Source organism: Phalacrocorax carbo, chromosome 2 (genome assembly GCF_963921805.1).
Source record: "Phalacrocorax carbo chromosome 2, bPhaCar2.1, whole genome shotgun sequence".
Classification (NCBI taxonomy): domain Eukaryota; kingdom Metazoa; phylum Chordata; class Aves; order Suliformes; family Phalacrocoracidae; genus Phalacrocorax; species Phalacrocorax carbo.
In genome coordinates this window covers 3,002,372-3,026,154 of record NC_087514.1, presented here as the reverse complement: position 1 = coordinate 3,026,154, position 23,783 = coordinate 3,002,372, and the positions used below count along the sequence as shown (strand labels likewise).

General features: G+C 48.6%; 1 protein-coding gene across 4 annotated transcripts in view; it reads left to right on the top strand.

Moving 5' to 3' along the window:
• The first annotated feature begins 14,062 nt into the window (after positions 1-14,062).
• The window catches only part of ADGRB1 (adhesion G protein-coupled receptor B1), a 287,480-nt gene continuing 277,759 nt past the window's right edge, over positions 14,063-23,783 (top strand). For all 4 annotated transcript variants that reach the window (XM_064441996.1, XM_064441995.1, XM_064441994.1 and 1 more), the window contains exon 1: positions 14,063-14,737. The gene's annotated coding sequence lies outside the window, so the exon portion shown is untranslated. The remainder of the gene's footprint in view (positions 14,738-23,783) is intronic.

Genomic DNA, 23,783 nt, shown 5'->3' with positions numbered 1-23,783 from the left:
TTTTCTCCTAAAAAAATGACACTTCCTTTTTATTTTTATTTTCTTTTAATTTGAACGGATGTTCCATTTATATTTTTTTCTACTGTGCTGAGGAAACACATTATAAAGCTTGAAAACAACATGAAGAAATTCATTGTGGGTGGAAGACAACATTCATTTAAACTCAGATATGCTGGGCTTATTAGTCTGTTTGTTTTCCATTTTCAGTTAGCCGGTTTTCTATTTTTTTGTTTTTAGTTTCATTTCAGATCTGCCTCCAACTTACTTATTTATTTGCTTACCTTGCGGAATTGGCAGCAAAATGAAAAAAAACAGTTATTCCCACATCTCAGTTCAGCAAATAGCATGTCACTATCTGTGCCTTGGGGGGTCGGAAACAGCTCTAGATCTCCAGATAACATTTTAATATAAATGAGAATAAGTAACATACATAATAGAAATAACAGAGCAATAATAATAATAGGACAGATTTAAGCACTCGGGGATTAGTGGTGCTCACTGCGTTTTCCACGCTGGGTGTGAATGAATGAGACCCCAACTCAATGCCTTTCTCAAACAGCCTCAAATCTTCACCTTGGGTAAAAATCAGGTTTTGCTTACTGCTCCCACCTTAACATATCTTTGCCCCTCTCAGGCATAACAGTGGTTGTCCGCGGGGTGTTCAGCATCGCCCTTTGCTGAAGGCCGGTCTCCGATGTCATTGTTGGCCCCAAATCCGGAGCAGAAGCCATGAGATGCTGCTCTTCCAGGGAAGCCAGAGGGAAGTGGCTCTGCCAGCCAAGCAAGGAGCAGCTGCTGCCTGTCTCAGCTGAGGGATCACAGTCCCCAGCACCTGACTTGATGCACTGCAGATAATTTCCAATCTCAACTACTGCTGGGTTGCAACAAGCAGGTCATGGCTAATATGCAATAGACAGAGACGACCCTAATTTTGGAAGAGTTTCATCCACTGTCAGGCAAACAGGCATTATCCTCTGCCTCTGTAAGTCTTGCAGAGACCGTGAACCATTCATTAGTCCACTGCATCACGACCCTCAGCTGATAGCCTCCTCGGTTGAGCTGAACCTCTGAAGTACAGCCAGAAGAACCTTTTCCTCTCTGCTCAGCTATGCAAAGCCAGCTCAGCACCAGCAAAGACAGCTGAGCAGGAGGTCTGGATTTTGCTTTCTCCTAGAACTGGGGACAGAGCACGATGTAACGCATCCTTCAGAGGCATGCAGACGTGTCCTTTGAACAATACCATTTTTAGGAAGAAGGATACTCAGAACTGACTTTGTTGAAATTTATGCTGCAAATACATTAAATCCAGTTAGTGCTGGAGTCTGGGTTTTGAATTGAAGCAGGGTAGTTTGGTAAGCTGAACGCGCTTCTTCTGGAACGGTGCCCGCAGAGGTACGGCAGCACCTTCTGCAAACCCATTTGTCTCTGCTACCGTGCCTGACAAACAACAGCATATTTACTTAACTAAAAAACAGGTTCCATCACAGCATCCATGCATGTTTCTCCCCAGTGAGAATGACAAGGCAGTTTAAGAGAAGTAACAATCTCTTTTTCCTCCTTCCCTGTGGGCAGGAGATGTAACTGGCTTAGTCTGATTTGGCTTTTTTTATTTTTTACTATCTATTTCTGTGTTTCTTTTCTATGAACAAGCATCTAGAGATGGTTAGGACCAGAAGACAGTCTGTTATCAGTCTTAGTCCCTTTTACATTAGTTAATTGTGCAACTGCCAGGTTGTCTGTAAACTTTTTGATACAGGATCACTCTCTTGCAGAGACCTCCAACCATCCCTGCCCTGAGTGCTGGTGCTCTCACCCTGGGAGAGGGAACCAGCTGTGGCCATCCTAGCATGGCTTTGCACCAGCTTATCACTAACTAGTTTGGCATTTTCCCTGTGTTTTTCTGTGCTGGAGACATTTTCACTGGGTGCCCAATACTCTGCATGTGTTTCACAGTTATATTTAGCTTGAAAGTATCTGACTCAAGAGGTAAGAAAGATTCCATTTTGCAGATATGCTCTATTCTGATAAAGAGAGACACTGAAAATTGGTATAAAATCTGTTGTTCCAGATTCTTGGGGAAATTGCTAAAAAAACCAAACCAAACCAATATACTTTCGTGGCATAGTGTTGTGCTTAGTTAAATTTCTTATGAGCTCAGGCTAATTTAGGTTGTCATCTTGTTTAGTGATCAGCTTGTCCTTTTAAAAGACAGCCCTTTGCAATTAAATGCTAGAGCCAGCAGTGTGAGATGTCAGCTATCTGTAATCAGAAGGCTTCACACTTTCTGTGCTGGAAGTCACATGCAGATACCCTTTTTAATAACCACCGGTGAATTTACTCTTCATAGATTGAGGGTGCCAGAGCAGGGGCACAGGCTGCCCAGAGAGGCTGTGGGGTCCCTTCCCTGGAGACATTCAAAACCCCCCTGGACGCGGCCCTGTGCCCCTGCTCTGGGGGTGCCTGCTCCAGCAGGGGGTGGGACGGGATGAGCTCCAGAGGTCCCTTCCAACCCCTACCATTCTGTGATTCTGTGATTTGCCTAAATCTGTGCCAAGGGAGAGACATCCATGCTGGAAAACAGGGAAGGTGCACAAGTCTAAGACTAAAGCCATCATCACCTCCCAGCTGTGTAGGGCCTATATGCCAATATGAGCACATTTGCCCAAAGGTAAGGTCATGCTCATGTGCACAGGAGGGACCATCACTTCTGCAAGGTCATTGAAGTTGATTGCAGATTGTGGGATTTGTTTTTTTCTAGCTGTGCTGCACAGACAATCAGGTTTACACTGCAATATATGTGTTGTGAAGACACAGGCCTCTGCTCTTCTGTCTTCATCAACATCTCCATCAATGACCAACAAGTGATGGCCGACATTGCACAGGCTCTGGGCCCTCCTGGGAAAAGGCAGTAAATCCAGGAGACAAGTTATGTGTTAGTAAAGTTACGAGATATTATATGAATTTCTGTCATGCCTATGCCCTCCTTCAGCAGAGCTTCAAGGAAGGCAGAGCAGAAGGAGGGTCTCTGCCCCAAACCGTTTATAGTGTGCGGTGTTTGACAACATTGACTGGCTTCCACACTTATTCATGCATGTAAAACTGTTATAATTGTGCCATTGGAGCAAATATTTTAATGGCACCAGGAAAGGCATGGTGACTTCTGAGAGTTTTCCATGCAGCTTGAAGTAAAACAGCTCACTAAGCAAAAAGAGACCAGATTCAGGGAAGGAACTTTGAGCTGTATTGAGTAGGATGTGCGCAGTCTCTTCCAATTATTTCAAGTCATTCCTACACTCCTGTGAAGTTGCTGATTTTGTGAGTTTTAACACCCCTGGAGATCCTTATTCCCATTTCACCGATCCTTTTACAAGCTCCTGGGCTTTCTCTGGCAGGGTTGCTTTGGAGTCAGTGATGAAGTCTGGAGGAGTTGAAGGAAAACTAGGGTGCTGCGTGGGACAAAGCATCCAGACATGAGTGTGCCCATGTGCCTACACACCAGTAGTGCAGAAAACTAAGCCCTTACCTGCCAAAGGTATGTGAAAGATTTGTGTGTCCCTTGATATGGGGCATATTTCTCAACCCCTGCTCCAAACAAACAAATTAAAGTGAAGCCTACTCTGCTTTCTCATGGCTCCAGCACCTCAGTACGCGCTTCAGCCTCTTCTCTTGATCCCAGGTTTACATCAGTTGACCTGGTCCCCATCTTCAGGCACTCTCTGTAGTCCTGTGAGACATTTGTGTGGTGAGGAATAGGAAGACAGGGAAAGAAATTAGCAATATCTGACTGTAAATGTGGGTCTTGATGTAAAAGCACTCTTATTAGAAAGAAAGAAAACAAGCAAGCAGACAAACATGTTTAATTTTATATTAAATGAGCCTCTGAATAGCACAGCCTTGAAGCAAATGTAGAAAGCAAATGTCACTTATGAAGCGGGAAAGGACAAATGCAATCAGGACGTGTGCTTTCAGGTTGTTTTGCCCGGTTTGATCAAGGTGAGGCAGGGCTGGGGATATAGCTGGTGCTGGAAATGGCCCCGGGGTCATCTGCTCCATCCCCACACTTCTGGACCATGATTGTTCTCTCTGTCTTAATCTCCTTAGGCCCACATTTTCCAAGGCAGATAAGCAGCTTTTCCCTGTAAAAATGGTACATCAGTGGTTCTTATGTGCCTCTCAGATTGCATTCCAAATTTTCCAGCAGCCTCCAAAGGATGCATCTAAACCCAAAACACCTCTCTAACCAGAGGGTGAGATGGTTTCTAGAGTCTGTGGTCTCCCTTGGGTGGAGTGGGAAATGCTGGGAAAGGCGTGAAGGTCTTTGATCACAAATGATCTTGCTTTCCATTAAAGTACATAATAAAAATAATGACTTTGTTTTCACTCAAACTGTAGCAGTTGCATTCAATTCTAGAAGTACAAAAAGCTAAAAAACTTGAGGGTCATTCAAAATAAGAAGGAAAAGAAAAAAATATAGAAAAGGAAAACCCACACAATAGTTGCATTGCTTGTATATTTTGAGCTTAATATTACTTGACTCTGTCCCTCAAGCTTATTTAAACATTTAATTTTGTTCCCTTGTTCTGTCCCCGACTACATATGGATTTCACAAAGGTTTACGTTTAACAGGACAGAAGAAAGTTCCTCGTAATTGAAACAGGCTTTATGCACAAGTCACGATGTTATGTTCAACACTCAGAGGGAGAAAAACATGTTCTTTCTGTCTGAAGTGACTTATTTTCAGATTAAAGGAAACAGCTGTGAGAAGGGAAAAAAAGCCTCCCCTAGAAGAGCACCAACAACAAAACTGTTGCTGAACTCCATTCAAAGGGAATAATCTTAAAATGTTTGGATGGTAATACAGGGAAAGCAGAGGAGGACTCATGTAACATTATGGCATGTTTCTGGGGAAAAGGAAGGCAAAAAAAATTAATCATTGTAATAATTCTCACAACTGTTATTGGTCAAAGTGAGCCTGGGAAAGTCTGGGTTCAGTTGCCTCCTCTGCTACAGACTTCCCGTATGACCTGGGGTAAAGCATTTGTTCGCCGTGTGGTGCCACTCTGCCTTGGTAGTGTGGGATGTAGGAATTGCCTTGCTCTAGCGAGGTGGCGTGGGACTGAAGAATTCCGCTGCTGTGACACTGCTGATAAAAGAGGGTAACGCCAAATGCAAACAGCCGATCTCTGAAACAAAAGCCCGAGAAAAATCAATGAGGGGAATGGGCAAATTCTAAAACACCATGTTGCCATCAGAAAGTAAAATAGATCACAGGCCATTGCATTTAGAATCAGCATTTCACCTGCCGAAGCTCTGAACTTTGCTGGAGAGTATTTATGAACACATGTAGTGTTGAGCAGTCAATTGTATGCTGGTACTGAATGGCTCAACAGCCAGGCTTGTTCCAACTGATGTCGGTGATTTACTGCAGGAGGCAGTGATAAGCTGTCTAATAAATGGCTCTCCATTATTATAAACAGACGTGTCCCAGCTTACATTATAATTACACCTGAGAAAAAAAAAAAACAAAAACCACCCAAAAACAAAAGTTGAGGGACTGAGTTTGGGTGAACGCTTTATTTAGTCTTAAGGTCATTTTCTTTTTAGTTTTTTATTCCCTTATTCAGGATTCAACCCACCTTCTGTTGAAGGACTTCCAAGGAAAGTTTAATAAGCTATACATTATGGGATCAGCTTAGTATTACAGCATATAGAACTTACGCTTAGGTCAAATAAGCTATACAGTTATGGGCTCAGCCTTTGATTTCAGCACATAGAAAACATGCTCGGGTTAAAACAGTTATGGGAAAACCACAGAGTTTCATTCATGTGAGCGTAAGAGGAAGAGTTCCTAAAAGGTGCTGAGCACTCTCCAACTCCATTAGTTTCTGTGGTAGCCTGGAAGCACTTGGCCTTGCAAGAATTAGACCTGGGAGATTATTTGAATTGCTTGAATCTGCAAAATGAGGCTGGAAACACACCATTGTGTGAATTTCTGGAGATTTATTTTTGCTTGTTTTTTGTGACATTAGTGAAAAGCTGACTTGAATCCTTGTATGTAAACTAACTGGGAACATGGGGGAAAGAAGGTGACCTACAGGTTTGGTCATTTGCTAGCTGGGATTGTTTAGAAATTACCTGGACAGGCTGGAGAGCTGAGCTGAGATGAAATTCAACAAGAGCAAGTGCAAGGTCCTGCCCCTGGGGAGGAACAACCCCATGCACCAGTACAGGATGGGGGCTGAACTGCTGGAAAGTGGCTCTGCTGAGAAGGACCTGGCAGTGCTGGGGGGCAGCGAGGTGACCCTGAGCCAGCACCGGGCCCTTGTGGCCAAGAAGGCCAACGGTGTCCTGGGGTGCATTAAAAGGAGTGTGGCCAGCAGGGCGAGGGAGGTTATCCTCCCCCTGTACTCTGCCCTGGTGAGACCACGTCTGGAATATTGTGTCCAGTTCCAGGCCCCCCCAGTTCAAGAAAGACAGGGAACTGCTTGAGCAAGTCCAGCGCAGAGCTGCCAAGGGGATCAGGGGACTGGAGCATCTCCCTTGTGAGGAAAGGCTGAGAGACCTGGGCTTGTTCAGCCTGGAGAAGAGAAGGCTGAGGGGGGATTTCATCAATACCTATAAATATCTAAAGGGTGGGTGTCAGGATGATGGGACTGGACTCTTTTCAGTGGTGCCCAAGGCCAGGCCAAGGGTCAATGGGCACAAGCTGGAACACGGGAAGCTCCCCCTGAACATGAGGACAAACCCCTTCCCTGTGCGGGTGCCAGAGCAGGGGCACAGGCTGCCCGGAGAGGCTGTGGGGTCCCTTCCCTGGAGACATTCACCCCCCGCCTGGACGCGGCCCTGTGCCCCTGCTCTGGGGGTGCCTGCTCAAGCAGGGGGTGGGATGGGGTGAGCTCCAGAGGGCCCTTCCAACCCCCGCCAGTCTGTGATTCTGTGATTCTGTGACTGTTGGAGATGCCACGTTTTAGCGGGCTCATTGCTATGGGAAATTTTAAATGTGGAAGTAGGGAGTGTTCCTCCAGGAGACTTCTCCTTTTCAAAGTTTTTTTATTTAACTTCAGGTGTAAGGGTCACTGCTTCTGCTGCAAGGGTGGAGAACACCTCCACCCTTACCCCAACCCTCCGAGACATTAGCAGATCTGATGCAAACCCAGTACTCATTGTCAGGAAGCTTAGGAATTTTTTTACACTAAGCTTCAATTAAAAAGTCCCTTCATTGTAAGTTCGATACACCAAATATCCAGCAGGAAGGTAAAAAATATTGCAACAAATTTTATATTTCTTCTTTTTTGGTAGAACTGTCAGTTCATTGTCATTATACCTCAGTTTGTGGAAAAGGAGTGTTTTACTAGAAGAGGGAGAAAAGGAGTGTTGGTATTTTTGTGAAAAACACCTCAAACATTATTACTCTAAAATTATTCTGAATTTTGAAATCTAACCTAGTGATATTAAAGCAATAACAAAGCAGAAGCATAATTTGAAATAAAATAAATTATTCTGACTGGCTTGAATTAAATTCACATGCTATGCTTATCCGCTGGTTTGTGAAAGTGATCCTGGGATTTTGAGTTTATTTCAGGTTTTTCTGACAGCCAGCTAAGATATCTTAAACTTCTTTCCACTATGGAAAATTGTTTTCTTGTTCGAGCCTCTAAGTATCATCCCTGTGAAAGGGGATAGACAATCCTGTACAGCACAGAGGTATTTTACATTTCAAGCTCCGTTTGCCAGTACTCAGGCAAGGAGGCTTTTCTTGCTGTGTACTTCTGCTTTCTCCATTGATTTAGGAGTTCTCATTCTGAGTGCATTGTAACTACAAGGAAATGAAATTCTCTCGCTTTCTGCTAAAATAAGGAGATTTACTTGGGGAAACAACTCCGTAAATACTACATACTGCCATCTATAGCTCTGCTTGGGAAACACATACGCAAGGCGAGCCCTGCAAATGAATCTGCTTTTACACCATCAAAGAAACCTTTTGTGTTAACCAAGGTTTTAAAAAAGTGGCTAGCAGTTTCCAACAGCTATTGTGAGAAGAGACGCTGTAATTATTATTCCCACTGCTATTTTTAGGTGATGTTCATCACTTTCCCTCTTCTGAATACGGTTTCCAAACAAGGGTAAGGAAGAGCTGAGGACTTGTTAGAGAGATTCCCTTTATGTGGCCATTCGGGATGCTCTGGTTTTGACTTCACTGGCAATAGCGTCACTCTGTGCCCCACTGTAATGCAGGCAGATACAACGCAGCTCCCTCTAGGACAAACATCTTCAATGTTTTAACGGTTTCCTACTCATTAAAATGATCCCCCCCTTTTTACCCACCCCCCTCCCTGAAAGTACATTTTTGTTTTTACCCTCAGGCTACTGGTTCTCAGCCTCTGGTTCATGGACCTCTACCAGCTTTGCCCTTGCTATAGGAGTCTGCAGAATACGACTTTGCCGTGTCTTACCAAGCTCTACATGGACACCTGGGAACTGCAAACCCAAGAAGTTCTGCAAAGCAAGCCACAAGACTGGGACAGCAGTGGGAAGGGGGTGCCAATTCACAGAACCCTGGGGTAGGTCAGGAAAAGGAAGATTTGCATTTCTCACTGAAGCATCCTGGGGTATTTAGGGTGTCTCATTCATCCCTGTGGGTCTGGCTGGAGTGAGGATTTTGCAGAATTAGGGTCAAGTTTGGGGAAAAAGTTTTCACACATAACGACTTGGCCCTTTGCTCTCCCCCAGTCCTTGCAAAGGGAAGGTCTCTCTGAAGCTTACCCTTTGGTGAGCTGGGTTGTTGTGTCTCTCCATCTCTTACCCTCCACACTCAAATCCCCAGAGCCAAAGGGGAGCCCATCATCTCTGTTGGGTGGTGGGAGACCATGGCTGGAAACCAGGGCTGGAAAGGAAGGGCTGGGGTGGGTCTCTCTCCCTCCATACTCGGGTCAAGAGTGGTGTGTAAAGCTCCTGTGATTCCCACAAGAGTGTGTGTGTTGGGGGAATGGACACATGGAGGAGGTGTGGGGAAGGGGGGAAAGGGGGCTGGAGCCAACTGAATTGCTGTGGCCAGTGTGGGGTGGGAAGCAGGAGGACTTCACTGTCATCTCCCCACCCCTCCCCTTCCTAGGCAGAGAGGGGGGAACAGAAAAGGTCAGGATCAGTGCAAAGCTCTTGGGAAGAAGCGAGGCTCTGTGATGATCTAGGCCTAGGGCTCCATCACTGCTTCCTGCTGCCAGACCCAGCATCTCAAATGCTTTCGGAGGGGGGTTCTGTCTTCTCCCCCGATCATCCAAGAGCTTTGGGACCCTGGTGGTGGCTTGGCTTCCTCACCAACAGTGCAGTCATTCATCTAATCTCCAGCCACCATCACTGGCCATGACCATGTAAGTGCTGGTGCTTGTTCCCCTCACTAGAAGCCCTCTTTTGGGTTCCCATGTAGTTGTCCTCTGGCACTGGTATGAAAAGCAGGCTGGTTAGGAGGGAGGGCTGGAGTTAGGATTTTTGACACTGTCACTTGAGAAGGTGGGATTGCTGCCTTGCCTCACTTTACAACTCTATAAATTGGGTTAAATGCTAAATTCCAGGTTTAGGAGAAGCCTCTCAGCATGTTGTCCAAGAATGGAGATCTCTGAGCAAAGGCACTCCTTGAACACAGCCATCTCTATTACTTAATAAATACAGCCCATGTGAGGAGGAACAGGAGTTTTCTCTCTTGCACTTAGGAGAGGCTGTGATTCTTGGGTCTGATGTGTGAAGATGTGAGCATTAACACTCCTGAGCAGCCCTGCCAGCAGAAACCACAGCTGGTGACAGGGATGAAAATTCATTTAAAAAAAACATTTAAAAATCAACAACAACAACCCAAGTGAAGTAGAAACCACAAGCCAGCAGTCATGTGAGAGAAGGGCATGGGAAAATCCCTTTCAAGCCCTGTGTCCAGCTGAGTTATTCCATGTCACCCTTTAGCAGAAGGGTGTGGCTGGCTGGAAATTGGAAATTTTCAAGCAGATCTTTAGCAAAACACAATGCAAGGTGTTATAGATGTAAACACAGTGTTATCTGTTGCTGGAGGGGAAGCAAACATTACTTACAAGCTGTCCTGCTTTGCAGTTATCCTCTTCAAACAGATCTTCTGGGAAGCCCAGACATTCCCTTGTTTTTTTGCCTTGCTATCCTCATTTACACCTCTGATGGCTGGGGCTGCCACTGGCAGGAGGGGACTCTTCCAACACGCTGGGCTCAGTTTCTCTACATTGCAATTGTGCTTCCAGCAGATTTTAGGGGCAGATGGGACCAGAAGCCTACCTTCACAATGTGGGAGGTGGGAGGACAGAGTTAACAAATCCAAACCAGCTCTGAACAACCTATTTCCATCAGTATTAGGTGCTTCAAAAGAAGGTTCAAAAATTGGGCAGTTAGAAGATGTTCTGCTCTCTATTTCATGTCTCCCTCATGTACTTTCTAGTCTAAGACTGGCTGAGACACTTGAAGTGTGCAGCTTATTCCTTCTCCCAAAATCTCTTTGCAGTTTCCCAGGGATGCTGCATTTAACCATAAATATTCCCCATCCCCTTTTGATCTTGACCGGTTTTGTTTCTGCCAACAAGAGGCATTTTCTGTGCAGTAAGCATGGTCTAAATTCAAAGTGAGTGTAAGGGTAGAGGGATTGCCTATCTGTATTGAGTTTGATGTTTTCTTTTGTGAGAGAGGTGGAGTTACAGTTGGATCCAACTCATGCCTTGCCATCTGCAAAGCCCAGACGAAAAACAGGCAAAGGCAACAGGAGTCTGGAGGAGAGGAGAACGATCGTTGTCTCTTTGTTGTGTTTTTGCACAGAAAAGCTAGTGTTTGTATAAAACCCACCCAGCACAAGCCCAAGAAGTGTTATGGGTGGGTTGGCCTTATTAGCTCCCCCATGGTGGCCTGGGGATGGTGTGCCCCAGAAGCTGTCGTGTGCTGTAACCTCTGTTTCTGTTAGTCTTGTTTGCTTCTTTTTCCTGTGACAATGACACTGGAAGGTCCTGATGGCACTTATTCCTTCCCCGAGTAACCTCAGGAGTCTTCACACCATATCCTGGTGGGCCAGGGGTTGCCAGTTTGGGTTGAGCTCAGGCCTTTTGGTTATATTTGCATAGTTTCAAGCAAAATGAGGCTGGGATCTCCGTTGCAGGGCTCTCTGTATCATAAATAAACTGTACTACCCTAGGGGTAGCCAGAATAGTCCCAGCAAGGTCCATACATGGGGAGTGGGGGGCACAACCACCAACACAAAGGTGTCTTTACATCTCAGTGTGCCCCAGTGCTGTGAGCTCAGTGACTCCCTTCAGAAGGACCTTTGGGAACTATGGAGACTGGCAAGGGGAAAAAAAAACTGTTAATGCCTCTTCTCCATCCTTTTCTATGTCATGGCTCTTTACCCACACCTGCTTTCCAATGCGATACTCCTCTTTTTGTTTGAGGGCACAAGGGTTGCCCTTCTTCACCACATGAGCGGGCCAGGATGCAAAATGACCCGAAGACTGGTCAAGCCAGTTCATTTAGAGGTAGATTGGCATAAAACAGGCCATTCTCCCCAGGGATTACATGCGTTGGTTATGTTGGCAGGATGGAAGGAAGGGTATATGTGTCCCCAAACTCACACTTTAAGAGACCTGATGTGCTGAGAGCATCTCTTGCTCTGCAAATGGACTTCTTTGCCCTCAGAGGTATCCTGCAGCAGTAAGTTTCACAGATCCCTGTGCATTATGGTAAAGTTATTTCCTCTTAATCACTTCACAGATGTACAAAGCCAAAGAGACCAAGTGAGTTATTGCATTTGGTTACCTCAGCCAATTGCCCAGACCAACTCCTCACATGCCCTGTTCACTGGAGGGGACACAGTGATAAATGGGGAGATCAGACCTCTCCTCTCTGTGTTTTTAAGGCATGGGTCTGTTAAAGGTTCTGCCTCGTTAAATGAGGGTCTGGGGGTTCATGGACTTCTCTACCTAGGACTGCATAGAAACGGGTGGCAGTTAAATTTTTCATTGCATCAAGCCCAGTTCTCCCACAAAGATGAGATTTCCATCATGCCCCGTTGCAGCAGTGGGGGTTGGAAACGGATTTAATTTTGTCAGCGGCACTTTCTGATACCTATTCCTTGTGCTGAGCTTCTTTGCCCTACAACACAGGAGAGATCCTGGCTACACCTTGCTCTGCCTGAGCACCCCAACCCCAGGGAAGGAAGGCGAGTTGCTCCCCAATTCTCCCCCCAACCCAAAGGCATGGCAGAGCTGTCCCATGGGACTTACAGAGGCAGGGCCTGCTGCTTTGCATAGTCTCCTTTTGCCAGGAACCCTGTGATTCCCACCGAAGCGCTCTGCTCTCCTGCTTGCACCTGCGAAGGCTGGAGAAAGAGAAGCTGGAGAAAGAGAAGCGGAGAAGAAATCCCTGGGGGAGTTGGAAGAGCAGAGAAGCCTTCTTGAAGGAAAACAAACCAGCCAAACAAACTCCAGAAAGGATGGAGAGAGAAAAGGAGAGATTTCCATTCGGAGCATGCACCGTACTAATCCAGCATAGCCGCCTGTCGGCTGAAAACAAGCATTTCAGGCCCCAGCTGCCCCTTTGCTCCAGTCTCTGCTTAACTGGAGATGTCACAGATGCCTTTGGCCAGCAGTGCTGCAGTGCTGGCTGGGGACGAGCAGAGGCTGGTTCACTGTGCCTCGTCACAGCCGGGGCTTGTTGTTCAGCTCCCCCAAATGAACAATTTTTTCCCTTTTCCCTTTCCCCAATAAGCATTTTTTGGTGTAAAAGAGGTCTGGAGGTGTGGAAATGGGGGTAAAAGGGGTGGATGAGATGAAGGGAAGGGTGCAAATGGGAAGAAGGCCAAGGGAAGGGGATGGAGGTGCCCTGGAGAGTACCTGGGGGGAGGAAAGGGGTGCCCCTCACCCTCCATGAAGCAGACGGACAGAGGGTGAGGGCAGCCGGTATTTTTAGCTCTGCCCCTTGGGGCAGGTCTGTGACCCCCTGCTGTTGGGGAGCAGCATCCCCAAGCAGGGAGGGAGGTGGTTTTCTCAGGGAAAGAGGTTGTTTTCCTCCTCGTGGAGTAGAAGGGGTTAAAGACAAGGAGCAGGTCCTGAAGTCTGGCAGGATGCTGAAGTACCCCAGCTCTCCCCTCCCTTCTCCAGTCTTATATCACTCCCTTCCATCCCCTTCCTGCACCCCCCTGGGTGTTGCATTGGTGTGATACCACCCCCTCCCCCCCCAAAAAAATATATGTGTGGGTTGATGGAGCAAGGGGTGGGGGGGGATGCTAGTAAAGAGGTTAAAAAAAAAAAGAAAAAAAAGGGTTAATTGCTGTTGGTGTTTCTTGCCTGGGCAAACAGTGTGCCCTGGTGCAAAGCCACCGCCAAGCCGGGGGGGCTCGGGGAGCTCCTGCTCCCGTCCACCTGCCGCTGCCCCGGGGGGACCCCGCCGTCCTGTCCCGTCCCCCATTCCCCGTCCCCCTCCCCAGGTTGTCAGCTCCAGGGAGCAGCCCCTTCTCCCTCCCGGTACCCAGGGAGCGGCGAGCCGTGGCCCTGCGCATCCCTCTGCGGGCGACCAGCACCTCTCCCGCGCTGAACCCCCGCAGGGGTTTGGGTTTTTTGGGGGGTGCGGGGGGGGGGAGCAGAGCCCCTGCCATCCCCACCACCACCATCCTGGCTCCCTCTTCACCTCCTGGTTCCCCGTTTAGGGCTAAGCTGTCCCGGGGAGGCTGCGCTGCCCGGCTGCCAACGCACTCCGGCTCTCGCTGGCTCCTCTGCTCCATCCATCCATCCATCCATCCATCCATCCATCCATCCATCCATCCATCCATCCTTCCTTCCTTCCTTCCTTCCTTCCTTCCTTCCTTCCTCTCCTCCTATAGGCTAGCGGAGCATGCCTGATGTGATACCGTGGCAGTTAGGGTCCTTGCCTATAGCTGCCTGTTTTACAAAGCTCCGATCTGTGCGTGTGCGTGTGTATGTGTGTGTGCATTTTATTCCTCCCTCCTATCCCTCCCTCCCTCCCTCCCTCCCTCCCTCCCTCCCTCCCTCCCTCTCTCTCTCTCTCACTCTAATGTGTGATCTGGAAAGCTTATAAAAGCCTGATGTAATCCTTAATGCAGCCCCTGGCTACAAAGACTGGATCTAGTTTCACAGAGAGAGATTCAGAAGCAGAATTAAAAAAAGAAAAAAAAAAAGTGGGGGGAGAAGAGAGAGAAAGAAGGAAAAGCAGACGAGTGGATTTTAAACAAACATATCTTTCTGAAGAAGACCATTCTTGCTCTTTGCTGCTGGGAAAGCTACTCTGACCCTGCTGTATATTTTTTTTTAAAGGAGAAGACTTGATTGTCTGCTTGGATCTAATGATTTATTGGCTTTTAACTGCGTTTTTCTCCTCTCCTAAGGATTCCTCAAAAAACGGCTTAATTATTTTCAGCTTTTCTCTTCCACCTGCCTGTCTGCAGAGACACCAAAGGTTCTCCCTTCTTCTCCCTCCCCACCCCCATTTCATTTAGGATTTTTTTTCCCTTTTCTGTTTAATATATACATATATATATATATAAGTGTGTATGTATATATATATGTAGAGCTAAGAGTGGAGGGAGTGGAGGGGGAGAGAGCTCTGCCATCCTTTTGGACTTCACACGCTGCCCAATGTTGGGCTGGTTACCCCTGGATATGTTGCTGGTTTCCATTTGGAATTTGACAAAGGGAAGAAGGAGGATATAAAACCTGGGGAGCTCTGCAAGGTAAGGGGCTCCCTGCCAGCCTTCCTTCTTCCTCGGAGGGGAGAGACAGGGGGGACACGACTTTTCTGGGCTGCGCTTTGCCTTGAGTGCAGGGGGGGTGTCTCTCAATCCCCAGGAGAGGCAGGGATGGGAGCAGCGGTGGGCACACACTCCTCTGCTTTTGCCCCTGGAAACAGCACCCGGAGGATGTTTTCGTCCCCTCCGCTCTGCAGTTTGGACTGATAGAGCATAATTGCTCCCTGCCATGGGAAGTTTTAACTTTTGTGCATGCGAGTCCTGTGGGCAAACATCAAGCAGCGGTGGAAAATATTGATGTCTGCAGGATGCAGAGGGGGAAATGCATTCGTGTCCTGGGGAGAGGAGCTGGAGACTGGGTTGTTCCTGGGGGAAAAGGCAGTCAGGAGAGGGAAGGGGTGTAGGGGATCGCGACGGGAGAGCTGCAGAGCCAGCCGGGGCTCAACTGCAAAGTGCTGCGAAGCTGCGGTGCCTTCACGGGCAGCCCTGGGGTCCGGGACTCCTCAGCCTGCAATGTTGGCAAACAAAGTCTCGGAAGGATAGGCAGCTGGCTGCCCTGGGCATGAATCTGCCTCCATCCCAGCTCTTTGCCTTCCTCCTTTCCCTTGGAGAGTTTGGGGGGTGGTGGTGGGGGTGTCTTTCCTTGCATGCTTTGCCACTCGCGTGGCACCTTCCCAGGGCTGGAGGCAATGGCTGGGGAGGCGATGGGCTCCTAATGTTCCCCCCCTCAATGCCGTTTATCAGCACTTTACTTCACATTGTAGGAGAAAATTAGCCTTTAGCCTCTGTAGAGATCAGACTATGGCACAGACACACTGACACACGCACACTGCTCCTGGAGCTGGGCTCCAGGGGGATGCTGGCACCCAGGCATGGATTAGCCTTTCTTTGGGGGGGTGGGGGGGGTGGAGAGAGAAGGAGTCTCCATCAGGGATGCGTAATTACAAAGCATCTTGTTCTGAATCACCCTGTGTGGGAATGAATCGCAAAATTTGTCTCTCCCTCTTCCCCCACCGCCCCCTTCCCTTTCACGGCCTGACATTCGCTGATGGAGGGTGGCTGTTGATGCATCTCCAGACTTTCGCAGAGAGGTATTTCAGCCATGGCTCTGCCAAGGCTGGAAGGAAAAGTGGGGTGGAGGAGAGCAGGTAGGGGTTTCAAGGGACTTTTTAGCCTGATTGTGACCCGGTCCTGGCTGAGAGAAGGCATCAGTCCCCGGCAATCGAAGCCATGGGTTGCAGATCAACTCTGCAAGGTACCTTCGGTTGTGACTCACGCTCATGTCCCTGATCGTGCCCTGGCCAAGGAAACAACCCGTGTGAATCAGTTGCACAGAGAGGAGGTGGTGGGAAGGGGAGTTTCAAGGCAAGGTCAAAGGGATGGAAGGTAAAAAGACCCTCCCCCTTCATCCCTGACCACCCCATCCCTTTGGATCTGGGGCTTTCCAGGGCTCAGACTCAATCCAGCTCCAGCGCTAGGTCTGGCGAGCGCCAGGGCCAGCTGACAGCTGATGGCTGAGGGAGGAGGAGGAGGGGAAGGGGGGGGTGAGGAAGAGCGAAGCTACTTTGACAGATGCCAAAACCTGCCTGAATGGCAGAGCGAAAATCACAGCCCCTTGAAAGCCAGTGCTCCCTGGGAGGGTGCCAGGGGGTGGTCAGGGTGCAGGTGCACCTCCCTGGCCCCTTTACCTGTTGATTAGCTATAGGTGTGCTCTTGCCTGGCCATGCAAAGCCTAAAGAAAGCCAGGAGGGATGAGCCCTGGGCACTCTGCGGAGTTGACTGGCGACCTCCGCCGCGTAGCAGGGAGGACTGTGTATCAATGATGATGACTCTGCTTTGGCTGGTGCTGAAATATCTGTATTATCTATTATCAGCTGGGAGACGAGGCTGGAGGCTTCGCAGAGCTGGGATCTCATCCAAAGCCCGGGCTGCTAAAGGAAACAAACAACTCCCCATGCATATTAAGTGGGTCCCTAATTAATTAATGACTCATTAACCTGGGTCCTGCAGTCGTTACTGTGCCTAAGACTTCACTGAGGAAGAGGAGGGAGGTTGCAGGGTAGAGTAGGGGAGATTTTTACCCTCAGAGGGTGCTGAGGAACTGCATCAGCTCTCAGCCAAGCCGCACTGCCAGGGGACAGGTGGGGCTGAGCCAGGAAGGGGCTGGGGGACAGGCAGGGGGCTGAGCAGGCAGGACGTTCTGCCACCAGGCAGGTCTCAGCTGCAGAAGATGGGCATGGGGAGTGCAGGGGTGCTGGGGACAGGGAACCAGGGGACCCCCATACTCTGCTCCTTGTGGGGCAACAGGGTTGGGGTGCAGCATCCCTCCTGCTGTGGTGGGTGAAGGGGAAGGTCAGGTAGAAACAAGGCAGGGGCAGGGCAGAGGCAAGGAAGGAGCAGGGCTCCTGGCCCTTTCCATAGCACCTGGCATGGCGTTGCGGAGCCCTGAGTGAAGGGATAGGAGCTTGGATCCCCCCATAATTGACCAGCAAATGTGGGCAGGCTCAGGGAAGGTCTGGCTGCAAAGTGGGGTGGTTTTCTCTTAATAAAGGGTCTGTACCCCTATTTCCATTACATGGGGGAAACTGAGGCAGGCGAGGTTTGCCAGACCCCATACCCAGGCTAGGAAGTGAGTGTGTGTGTGTGTACATGTATGCCTGAACCCCAGTCACATCCCTGTGGAATAGCCAAAGGCAGCTTCTGGGGTGGGGGAACACACCACCCCCCATCTCACTGCTTTGCCACCCCAGGGAGAGCTGCTTTGCCCTCCACTCCGCAGGCACTCAGAGGTGGTCTGGGACACACACAGAGCGCTTCCCTCCCTTGCAGAACCCCCTGCCCCCTTTTGCAAGCACCCCAAACTTAGTGACACCCACACACACCCCCCCCACTCCTTCCTTCCCATAGCATTGGGGCCGTCCCCGCTGCAACCTCGGGCGGGAAAGGCTAGAAAAAAGGTGGGGGACATCTCAACGTAGTGTCACAGTCCCCCCCCTAAGCTCTCCCAGCCCCGGCAGGCTTTGGGAGCGGGGTTTGGGGGGGCGGCCGGGGCTTGCGGCGAGCGGCGGGGAGGTGGCGCTCGCAGCCCGGCTATCGCCGCCCGCCGCCCCCGGAGCGCTCGGCTGCTCGGCACAGCCCGGCAGAGGTGTGCCCCCCCTAAGCCCCCCTTTCCCCCTCCCAAAACAGCCCCCCCCACACACAGTGCTCGCAATAAGGGCTGCCTCGCACCCCGCGCACCCAAAACACGCCGCCCCACGGGGTTTATTCCCCACTCTGCGAGCATCACCTTCCCGCGGGCTTTTTACTTTCCCCCCTCCAATATTTTTTTACCATACACCCCCTCATGTTTTATCCGCCCCACTTCTCCCCGATCTCAGCACCCTTGTGGAAGCAGAGGTTATTTGGGCTGCCACGGGCTCTCCCTGGGAGTCCAAGCGGGATGCACAGCTTCGCTCGCCCCCATGCCCAGGAGCTGGGAAGCAGCCCCCAGCCTCAAGGGCTTGCTCCCTACAAGTCCCTATGAGCCCTTGCTCCCTACAAGTAAGGAACAGGATGCCCAAGCGCTCTGCTCCTGCAAGTCAGCCCAGAGTATTGTCCAGAAGGGATCGTGCCCCATCATTGCTCCTGGGGAAAAAAATGATGTAGGGGCTTCCCGTGGTGCCTGTGTGGCTGCAGATGGCTTTTCTTTCTCCCATTTTTGGGGGAGGGAGAGGGGGAAGCAGTGTGATCATAGATCCAAATTCACCTTCTCCCGTAGCTCAAGTGTAGGAAACCCCCCTGTCATCGATACCTGTTGCAGGGTATCAGCTTGGCTCATTAATTAACTCCGGGAAACCTGAGCTGGTAAACAAATGAATCAAAGCTTTTCCCTGGGCCTGATCCTGGGTTTGCAGCATGCTGATGGCCACCTTTCTAGGATAGGTGCAAAAAGAGAGGAGTATTTTCTTCAAGATGGATGACAGGCTGTCTCTGTAACTAGCTCACCTCCTCTCCTTGGAGAAAATTCACATCCCCAAGCGACCCTTCAAAGGGAAGGGAGCTGGCACCTGGCCTGGAGGTTTGCAGAAGACTGTCTTTCTCGACATCACAGCACGTATCGGAACAGCTCGATGTGGCTGCAGAAAAAGCGCAGGGGTCCCTGACACATCCCAGCTCTCACCATGCACAGGATGCTCCTTCTCACAGCTCCTTCCCCAAATTCCCTGGGCTTTCTGCTTGCCTGGGGTTTGCAGAAAGTGCTGGGGTAAAAGATGGCAGGAGGGGGATGCTTCTGCTTAGGTGAAACCAGACTAACGAGTAGGTAACTTGCTGTTGGGGGTTTATGACCATCCATATATTTGGATGGGGTGGGGATTTGGGGCTCTGAAGCATGGGAAAAAAGGGTCTGGGGCACAGTTCTCTCAGCTAAGGTAGGGATAGGGATCTCCTTTGCATCTCAGTTGCTTTGAACCATGTCTCTGCCAGGGTAAACGGTATTTCAGTGTCCCATCTGCACTGGAGAGGCAGCAGTCTCCATTGACTTGAGATACACTCTTTTTCTTTAGATTCATGTGTGGCCCCCTCAGGTCCCAAATCCACAGGGGACTAGCCCTCTAAGTCCCAAATCACCATGACAGGGAGCTGTGGCAACCCTCGTTTCTCCAGGTCAGAGCCACCACAGATGTCATCCTCACCTTTAGCATCCTTCAGCTTCCCAGTACAGGAGGTCCCATCTGCCTTGTAACCCCTCTTAATGCTCCTGCTGCCCAAAAGGCAATTCTTCCTCAGCACCACACCATCCCCAGCCCAGTACTGGTAGTATTTTATTAGAATGTAAGATACTACCATCTGGAAGCCAAACTTCTCTCTTGAAGAGCAATCTGGCAGGACAGCCCATGTGGAGGGTGTATATCCCTTCCTCTTACATATACTCCGTGAGATAGTTGGCTCTTTAAGATGGTTTGGGCATGCTGAGGGTAGAAACCACAACAGAACACATAAAAAAAAAAACCTGTAAATTAAGTCCCTCCAGAATGTGCATTCGTTGTCACAGCTTGGGCTTAGAAATTCCTTGTGGTGCCTCTTGGAGCAAGGGTTTTGTATTAGTCTGATTGTGCTGGGACAATCTGTCACGTTGCTCCAGGAAGCTCTTAGGAAAGGAAAAAAAAAAAAAAAAAGTAAAAAAAAGGAGAATATAGATAATATTTTAAATCAGAGGGCTGCTGGATTGGTGACTCTGTCAAAGACACACATCACTGCCCCCTTTATGAAAATTTAAATTGGTTACTTCTGTCAGAGAAAATGAGAGATTTGCTGATTTTAATTTGTTGTAGTGCATCACCCCCTGCCAATGTTATCAAAATTAAACTAGGGATGGTTTCCAGCTTTCCTTCTCCTACTCCCTTTGCATTTTGTCTGAAATATCCCTTTATAAAACATCGATCAAGAAGTGACCAGCTGATGATAAATGAGCTGTTGAAGCTGCCAGCTCTGCTGTGTTTGGTGTCATGCCTTATCTCTGGGACGGGGGCACTGGGGAAAGCAAATCGTATCTGGAAGAAGAATGAACAGAGACCTTGTTAGGAAATCTAGACTTTCTACTAGTTTGGAATATTTTGGGGTAAAAATTAATGCAGATGGCTGTAATCTTATGTGGTACGCTCTATGTTAGCCTGTCTGTATGTATGAAGTAGATAAAGTATGAAAAATCCTCCTTCCAGTTAGCATCATATTTTTAAGGGAGGAGGTTTACTCCTGGTAGAGCTGCTGCTTCCTGACTCGATTTGGCCTGAGGGAAGGACAGAGGAATGCTGCATATACTTGGGACACCATTTTGTACATGCCATATGCAGGCGCCAGTATATATTATTGCCAACTCTTTTTCTGAACGCCTAGTTTTGGTCAGAGGCAGGCCTTGTGATACCTCATCCTACGATTTCAGCACTGCTGCCTGCAAGCTCACCTTGTTTCCTGCCTGTTATCGGGCTGGCTTTGCTAGATGGAGATGTTTGCTCAGTTTTTGAGCCCAGCTGGCCTATTGCAAAGTCCTTGCTGTTTGCAAAATGGCTCTTTTCTTCCTTCCCCCTGCCAGCTATTAGGGCTATCCCATTCCTGGCAGGCCTACCTGTTCCGTATTCATTGAGAGTTAGCACCGACCTCTCTCTAAATGCTTTCAGGATAGGAGTCATCACGATTTCCATGCTAGAAGAGATGTGGAGCTGAAGCAGTTTGTCCTATTCATGCTGCTGTTTCCTTATGGACCTCTCAGCTGATCATTTAAACCCACAGCTCCACAAGCCACTGAAAGTTTGGTCTACCCAACACAAAACCCCATGCTTGATTATAAAAGCTGCTGTAGCGCAATCCCCACTACGGGCCGAGGGCATTGTAGGGCTGATCTCACCCAGTGTCAAACCATGTGTTCAGGTCACAGTTATTTTAGATATTGGTCTTTCTGCACTTTGGTGTTTTCAGCTGTAAAACAGAGAGCCCTGGCTTCCTCCCTCTCAATGGGGTTCTGTGCCAGAAAATCAAACGGACTTGGTCAAAACCCAATTGCTTTGGGATTCTGAGATGACGGGCTCCAGCCAAACACCAGGCATGAATTATTCTTCTTGTGCTTTGACTGTGAATGCATGCCCACCCTTAAACATTCCTCCCGAGTCATGTTTTCTTGTCCTTTCTCAATCCTTATTTTCCTGATGCCTTTCTACAACTGAGGCTCTGGAAGTATGCCGGTGTCCTGTACCCACCTTGGGTTCCCTCTGGATTAAACACATGCTTTTTCAGGAGACCTTCTATAACACTTTGTCCTGCAAAATGGTCCTTTGCATAGTCCATCCCACTTTGATATGCAAGTGGATTAAGCCTGGGGTAGGAGTCTGTTTTATACTCTATGTTGTTTAGCAGCAATCCAACAATGGCTATCTTCTCGAAACAAATATCCGCTGGTTCCCGCAAATGAAAGTCGATACACCTTCAGAAGGAAATTTGTCCCGATAGGGTCTTTTGTATTGAAAGCCCTGTTGGTAGATTTATTCATAGTGCAGGTTCGTTCCCTTAACAAGTCAGTTATTCATTGGCCATCGCTTGAGGGTGTGTGGAATTTATGGTCATAGTCCTGTAATCAGATATTTTGTTATAGAGGGCTTTGCCACTGTGGAAGGTTTGAATAAATCAGAATGCAGCAAAAATTGATCCTCTCACAATCTATTTCTGGACTCAGCTCCCACTTTAAGAGTGTTTTCCCCCCTTCTTGAATCATGCTACTAAAGCCTTTGCATGCTCGTGCTCTGGTCAGCTCTACCAAAGCTATGCATTAGTGCACGTGCACAGACATACGCACACATTTATGCATGTTTTCTGAGCATGATTTTGGCTCTCACCACGCTTAAGATACACACTGTTTCCACTTCCCAGACAAAAAAAAAAAAGAGTTTTTCTCTATCACCTGACTTAAGCATCTGGAAGTTGGAAAGGACTGCTTGAAAAATGCTTTAATCAAATGCCAGTGAAGAAAGGGAAATCTGATTTTGAGTAGCTGCACTGATGCCTTAAGTACTAAAGATCTTGGCCTGCTAATCTTCACTTCTCAGATGTTGTTCTACAATCTGATCAGCCCTATTGAGCTGAAACAAAGGTTAATTGCTAACAAAAAGCTCCTCACCTTTGTGCATACAAAGAAAGGGGCAAGGGTGAGCACCCTGCTTTTTGGAGCTTAGTGCGGGCTCGCCATATGCAGGCAATGGTAAGGGACGTTGGTTCTTGCATGTGTCCCAAGAATATCTATGGAAGTAAAATTACAGCAGAGCCTATGATTTTTATGGCAGAAATCAGGGATGGGAGGAGAGAAAAATTTCTGTAACCTAGCAGCCTGTTCAGCTGCTGTCTCTTAGGTCGTTAGTGATGTTAAATGTGTAAATGACAGTGAACCTCTCCCTTGTGAGCAGGGCTGAACTGTCTTGGTGCCTACACTTGGGATGGAGCTTGGCAGTGATATGGTTAGTCAATGGTCTGACATGATGCCACCTTGCGAGTATTCCCCAGGGCAGAACAGCTTTCTTGGGAAACTCTGATGGCTCTAGGGATGGGTTAAATTTAGGAGGAGTGTGTGGCAAGGGACATTGAGTGCCTGATCTGCTCCGGTGAGCGCAGATACTTGCAGCCACCAGCACTTGCAGGTTCAGCCATGAGCAAAAGTGAAGGAATAAGTGAATAGTAAAGGTACATTTGCTGCATATTCTGAATGCTTACAAAAAAATAATAACATGAACAATGTTAAATAGTCACAAGACACAAGTCCTGTGTGATTTGCTGGCTCCTGCCAGCCTGGGGTTTTTAGATATGTTAATAGCAATGCTGTGGGGACTTCCAGATTCTCCAGGTGGAGATGATTCTGCTACCAGCAGGAGAGAGGGTGACAATCAGAAGTGCAGCAAGGCTGGGAGGGCACGGGGGAATCCGGGAGACATCCCAGCAAAATGCCAGTTAGCTGGGAGATCCAGTTAAGTAGGATGCATGGAAATATCAGGAAGGCACACTTTGCTGTGAGAGTTATCGTGCTTGTAGATGTACCCAAGGTATCCCTCAGGGACTGGACAACTGCCTGTCTGTAGGCAGTGCCTTCAGGCATGGAAATGACACTGGAAGGGGAGATTTTGCTAAAAACCTCTAGATGGGTTATGTTAGTCCAGAGCCTGGCCCTCTACCATGACCAAGGAAGATGGGGGGGGGGGTGGGGTGGATGAGGTTACTTCCAGGTGTTCCTTCCAACCTCAAGCATCTGTGATTCAGTGAAAATGGGACATGAATGTTGCAGGGTTTGATGCCCGCACTGGACATAGCTGCCCTCAGGAGCTGCTCTTTGGCCTGTATATGGTGAGCTGAAGACCTGCAGGGCATTTAAAGATGTCCTGGGAAAAGCACTTAAGGCTGGTAGCATTTGCAGCATGAACTCCAGGGTGGGACTATGTGACAGCACCCTTTGGGCCTGGTATCTCAAAAGGGAGGAAATCTGATGGGGACTGAGGTCTGTGGGCTGAAATCTAAGGGC